Genomic DNA, 6,688 nt, shown 5'->3' with positions numbered 1-6,688 from the left:
TCAAACTACTCTTTGACTATTAAAAAGGCAAACCAAATATATTTATTTTTTTCTAAATTTTTTGTCATATCACTAAAATATATTGATCTTGACATCCGTACGGTTGGATCATTCATTAATATTTTAAAAATATCGAAACATCAATATGGGATTAAACACTAGTTAGAAGTACTGGTCAAACTACTCTCTGACTCTTAAAAAGACAAACCAAATATATTTATTTTTTTCTAAAATTTTTGTCATATCACTAAAATATACAGATCTTGACATCTGTACGGTTGGATCATTCATTAATATTTTTAAAAATATTGAATCATCAATATGGGATTAAACACTAGTTAGAAGTACCGATCAAATTACTAGTTGACTTTTAAAAAAGCAAACCGAATATATTTATTTTTTTCTAAAAATTTTGTCATATCACTAAAATATATTGATCTTGATATCCGTACGTTTGGATCATTCTTTAATATTTTTAAAAATATTAAATCATCAATATGTGATTAAACACTAGTTAGAAGTACCGGTCAAATTACTAGTTGACTGTTAAAAAAGCAAACCGAATATATTTATTTTTTTCTAAAATTTTTGTCATATCACTAAAATATATTGATCTTGACATCCATACGGTTATATCACTAAAATATATCATTAATAATTTTACAAATATTCTCGTGAGCTGCAATAAACTGGAATATCTTCGGAATGTCATTCTCTTTCCTCCCAAACAAAAAGCAAGAAAATACGGAAATATTTTTTTTCCCATTTATACAACCAACAAATTAACTACTCCAAATTTTATATATTTTTTAAAATAAACAAATTTAATAACACCAATAATAATTAAATAATTGTACCTGCCAAGTACGCCTACCTGGACGTCTCACCTTTCCTATAAATTTACTCCCTCTCACTCTCTACTCTCCCTGTCTCTCTCCCCTCTCTCCAGTCTATACATACACACCTGTATCTATCTATACATACATCTCTCTTTTTCTCCTTCCTTTCATCCTGAAGAAGTTGATTCGCCGCCTCTCCCGAGTCGCCGACTCGTCTCAATACACTCTCCTACGCTCCTCAACTCGGTCTTCGACTCGTCATCTCAGCTCAAACTCGTTCCGGTCACTGAAGCTCCACCGGTCCAACGGCGTTCCGGTCGGTCACCTCCCGGTCTACGTCGGCGAGGAAATGGAGCGGTTCATCGTAAGGCACGCGCACCACTTCCCCCTCTCTTTTTCTCTCACCATGCACTCCCCGTCGTTGGTTTTTTCCGGCCAAAATACAGGTATGTGTTTTCTCACTGGTTTCGTTTTCTTTTGCCTGACTGTTTCATCAACCCTTATTTTGTTTCAGGTGTAGCCTGAAAATTTGTGAGATGTGATGAAGGAGAATAGAAGGATGACAGGACCGCAGAGGAGGGGGAGAGAGAGAGAGCGCACTGGAGGAAGGAGGCGGCGGTCCGGAGAAAAATTCCGGTTGTTGGCCGGAAAGTAAAGGACAAAACATTAATTTTATTTTATTAAAAATTAAATTGGGGTTTTTTTTAATTATTTTTTTAAAATTGATATTAGTTAATATGACCAGATACGGTTGAATTTAATTTCGTATTTTTGACCACATACGGTTGAATTTATGTTTTTGGCGGGCTTTTAAATTATTTTAGAAAATTCAATTTTTTTGGGAGGGATTTTAAAATTTCAAACGAAAATTTAATTTCGACCGTCTTCGGTTGTATTTAAACAGTTGTATTTAAGCGGTTGTATTTAAGCGGTTGTATTTAAGTGGTCGTATTTAGTATAAATACAACCGGTCTACTAAATATTACTCGAGCATTTTCGACCGGTCGAAAAACCGGTTGTATTTAGCTAAATACAACCGGAAACGGTCGAATTTAACTAAATACAACCGGTTTTTTTCCGGTTGTATTTACCCGTTTTTTTTGTAGTGAATTCAACTAGTAATTAACAGAATACATTTAAAAATATATAGTTAAGTTAAACATATATAATCAACTTGCCTCCTTTTCTTGTAAAGTTGTAGATGTAAGATAACTTACACAGTTAATATATATATATACAGGTTATATAGAAAATTATATAAATTTTCTATTATTTATTTTTCTAAATGCTTAACTTTTACTTATCAGCTTCGTTTTTCAAAGTACAATACAAGTTAAGAGCAACTCATAGAAGTTTCTAATTTAACTTTTAAGAATTTGGAGGGAATGTAACAAAAAATAAATTGAACAATCTTCTAAGTTCTCTTCTTATGTATCTAGGAGTCAATATTTTCTCCTCATACTAAGAATTATCCCATCTCTCTTGCTTCATTTGCTTCATTTTTTTATTAGTATATGTATCTTTTCTCAATTTAAAACATTATGTTTTTTCCTTACCTAAATATTTAAAATAAATTTTATGATAAAATTTAATTTAGGAAGAAAAGAATAAAAAAGTTTTTGTAGACGAAAAATAGGATAACATTTTCTATAGTTAAGATTCAATATTTCAATTTTTTTAAATGTAACTAAAGTATATGTGAGATGCTTTTGCCACAGTGAAAATCATATAAATACAAGCCATATATTCATAGTAGTAATAGTACTGTTCGATTATACATAACGTGGTACACAACTTTTGAGATATCTCTTGTTAGAAAATTAGAATTTTAGAGATTAATTTAATTATGTTTTTAATAATAATCCTAAAATCTAATGATTGAAAGTTGTTCCATGATATGTGAACTTAAACTTTCATGTATGGTTTTAAGAATTTTTCTTAATGAAATCCATAGAGAAATAGAGTTGAAACTAGTAGCTTGTAAAAACTTGAAATGGAGAATGTGTCATTTGTCCCACATTAAAAATAAATAAAGTGAGGATTTTATTTATTTATGATTTAATTTTTTAATTAGAATTAATTTATCAGTCGGGCTGGGTTATTGTCTCTGTTGGGCTTGGTCACTTTGTAAGTGGGCTGAGTCAGATTCAATGAATCTGGACATGTAACTGATAAATAAAGATTCATAATTAAAAACATTAAAACTGATTTAATGTGTGGATTAAATACAAAAGCTGTTACATTTTATTTAAATTCAAAATCAGCAGTTTTGATTTATGTATTAAATGAGCAGTTTTGATTTCTGATATTAATGTATATTAAAGTGTATTAATGTCAAGATTGTAAGTTACACTTAGCCTTTACTATAAATAGAGGGCCTAAGTTGTTGATGAAAAAAAAACACCACACAACATTCTCTTCTCTTCTCCCTCTCTGCATTTCTCTCCCAAAAACACAAGTTCGAAGTGTTGTTATTTTTCCGGCGACTGAGGTGCTAGTCGAGGTGGAGGTTTTGTTGCTGCTGTTAACATAAACTCCGAGCTGTTTTATCCTGGTAGAGATATTGCACGCATCCCAAACGCAGCAGGTAGGAGGCAATATTCTCTTCAAGAACAGCCAGGGCTTCGAGTAAGGCCTGGTGACTCAGCTGTGATCGTATTTTCTTGGCGTTTTGTATCTGTGCACCATTATGTTCAGACACGTTTGAAAGCTATGGTTTCGGGTACATCTTCGTTTTTCTCTTTGTTATTTCAGTTACTAATTTTGTTTACATGCATGCTTTGTTTTGTTAACTGTGGTCTTGGCCTGGACTTGCTAAATTTTATATATACTTGCCTCTATGTTGCAATATATGTTAGTGAAATTTAAAACATTCTTGAAGAGAATATTAGTTATTTAGAATTTAGCATAATGGTTAACGAAAGTGAGGTTATCATTGGTGGTGGTAGCGGTTCGGGTGCAACTGCTGGGGCCATTGATTGGACCACCTATAGTGTCCCACAAGCTGTTGAACTAACCGGTTTACCGGAGAAATTCAACGTTGGCATTGGCTTTCCTCGCTGGCAGAAAAGGATGAAGTTGTGGCTGACTATAAAGGGTCTGTGGCCGGTTGTGGAATATGAGAAACCAGTAGTGGATCAAGAGAAGGCTGACACAGTTAAGGCTTTTGCGAAGTGGGCTGAGAAGGATGGAGTGGCTAGGGCGGCCATTCTGGCGGCACTAACAAGCACTTTGTTTGATGTCTATTCTTCTGATGTCTACTCTGCAAAACTCTTATGGGAGAAGCTGGACCAGACACATAATACTGACTCACATGGTCTAGAAAAGTATTCTGTGGTAAGGTTCCTCGAGTTCAAGCTGGTGGACAATAAGTCCATGACTGAGCAGGTGCATGAGTTTGAGATGATAGTGCATGCTTTGAAGGAGTTTGGAATGGACCTCCCGGAGAAGTTCAGTGTGATTGAAAAGCCCCCGAAGTCTTGGGAAGAGTTCTCTCTCTCCCTGAAAAGATAGAAAGGAGAGATCACCTAGACCAACCTTATGCTGGACATCTTGGTGAAAGAACAACACAAGTCCAAACAGGGACATGTGATGCCAACTGAACACGGTACCTCGAAGGTAAACATAGCAACTGTAGGACAGAAGAGGAAGGCTTTCGCTAAGAAAGCTAATAGTAATAAACCTAAGAGTGACAAGGACAAGGCCAAGAAACCCAAGGCAAACAAACCAAGCTGGTCTTGTGGGCAGGTTGGGCACTGGAGTAAGGACTGCCCTACGAAGAAAGCGAAAAAACCCGAGGTAGCACAAGCAAATGTTGTGCTTGGAACTGCAAGTGGGCCTGTAGTGAACATGGTCGTTGGTGAGGCTACGGCTTCCGAAACCAACGTTGACCGGTATGTATCCTACAACCCTGTAATATTTTCTACCTATCTGTCAAATGAATGGTTGATGGATACTGGAGCTAATGTACATATTTGTGCTGATATTAGTTTATTTGTATCTTATCAACAGAGTCATAGCCTGACTGTGAAGATAGGGAATGCAAGTGCTGCTCAAGTACATGGAGTTGGAAACGTGGATCTGAAGTTCCCTTCAGGACGTATTCTATCTCTGACGAGAGTGCATCATGTTCCCGACATGCGTAGAAATATAATAAGTGGAAGCAGTTTAGTTTCTAGTGGTTTTGAAATTTCGTTCAAATGTAATAAAGCAGTTCTTATTCACACTGGTACATACTTTGGCAAGGGTTACTTGTCAAATGGTTTATTTGTTATTAATGCGGATCCCGTTTTGGGAAATTTGAATAATTATGTTATTCCTTCTGTTAACTACATTGAATCCTTGAATATATGGCATGCTAGACTAGGTCATTTAAACTTTGGTGCTCTTAAGAACATGATGAACTTAGAGTTGATACCAAAACATACCATAGAAAAGAATTCTAAATGTCAAGTATATGTGTCTGCTAAACAAATAAGGAAACCTTTTCATAACGTTGTTAGGGATTCAGACTTGTTAGATTTAGTACACACTGATATTTGTGAATTTGGTGGTGTGTTCACCAAGGACCAGTTTAGATACTTCATTACTTTTATAGATGATAGTAGTAGATACTGTTATGTTTATTTACTTAGACATAAGGATGAAGCACTTAGTAAATTCATTATATATAAAACTGAAGTAGAAAAAGAAACTAGTAAGTTACTTAAAAGGTTGAGATCTGATAGAGGTGGTGAGTATACGAGTAATGCTTTTAATGAATTTTGTGCAAACAATGGTATAGTTCATGAAGTTACTCCACCATACACACATGAGTCTAATGGGATTGCTGAGCGAAAGAACAGAACATTTAAAGATATGATTAATAGTATGCTTATTAACTCTGGGTTGCCTAAATATATGTGGGGGGAGGCTATAAATACGGCTTGTCATATTTTGAATAGAGTCCCTCTGAAACACATGGATAAAACACCCTTAGAGTTATGGAAAGGCAGGATGACTAGTCTTAAGTATCTTCGTGTGTGGGGGTGCCTTGCTAAGGTGCTTGTTCCTGAACACAAGAGAAAGAAATTAGGTCCAAAGACTGTTGACTGTATCTTTCTGGGCTATCTTGAAACCATTACAGCTATGAGATTTTTAGTGTTAAAATCTGACATAGATGGTATAGTGGCAAACACGATAGTTGAATTTCGAGATGCGACATTCTTTGAGGATGTCTACCCTATGAAGACTGAAATATCTGAAATGGCTTCTGAGGAAGATCCTACTCACACATCAAGTTCTATTCCCGATCATGTGGAAAAGATGACAAATGTGGGGGCGGAACCTAGTAGTAGCTCTATTCCTAAGGAATTAGAGGAACCAAGGAGAAGTAAGCGTGCAAAGGTAGTCAAGGATTTTGGAGGTGATTTCATCACTTACAATATCGAGGACGAACCTTTAACTTTCCGACAAGCTATGGATTCTTCTGAGTTAAGGCACTGGAAGGGCACTGTGAAGAGTGAAATTGACTCTATTGTTTCTAATGGAACATGGAAGTTGGTTGATCTCCCTCCTGGGTGTTCTACTATTGGGTGCAAATGGGTCTTTAAAAGGAAGTTGAACCCTGACGGCTCAATAGACAAGTACAAAGCTAGACTGGTAGCTAAGGGTTTTAAGCAAAAGGAAGGAATTGATTACTTTGATACATACTCTCCGGTTGCAAGAATGGTAACAATCGGAATGCTTATAACATTGACTTCAGTCCATGGTCTTATCATCCATCAGATGGATGTAAAGACGGATTTTCTTCATGGTGAACTTGAAGAAGAGATTTATATGGATCAGCCTGAAGGATTTGTTACATCAGG

The sequence above is a fragment of the Apium graveolens genome, chromosome 5 (assembly GCF_009905375.1).
Source record: "Apium graveolens cultivar Ventura chromosome 5, ASM990537v1, whole genome shotgun sequence".
Lineage (NCBI taxonomy): Eukaryota > Viridiplantae > Streptophyta > Magnoliopsida > Apiales > Apiaceae > Apium > Apium graveolens.
The sequence above is the reverse complement of the archived record's forward strand: the minus strand, read 5'-3'. Positions refer to the sequence as shown.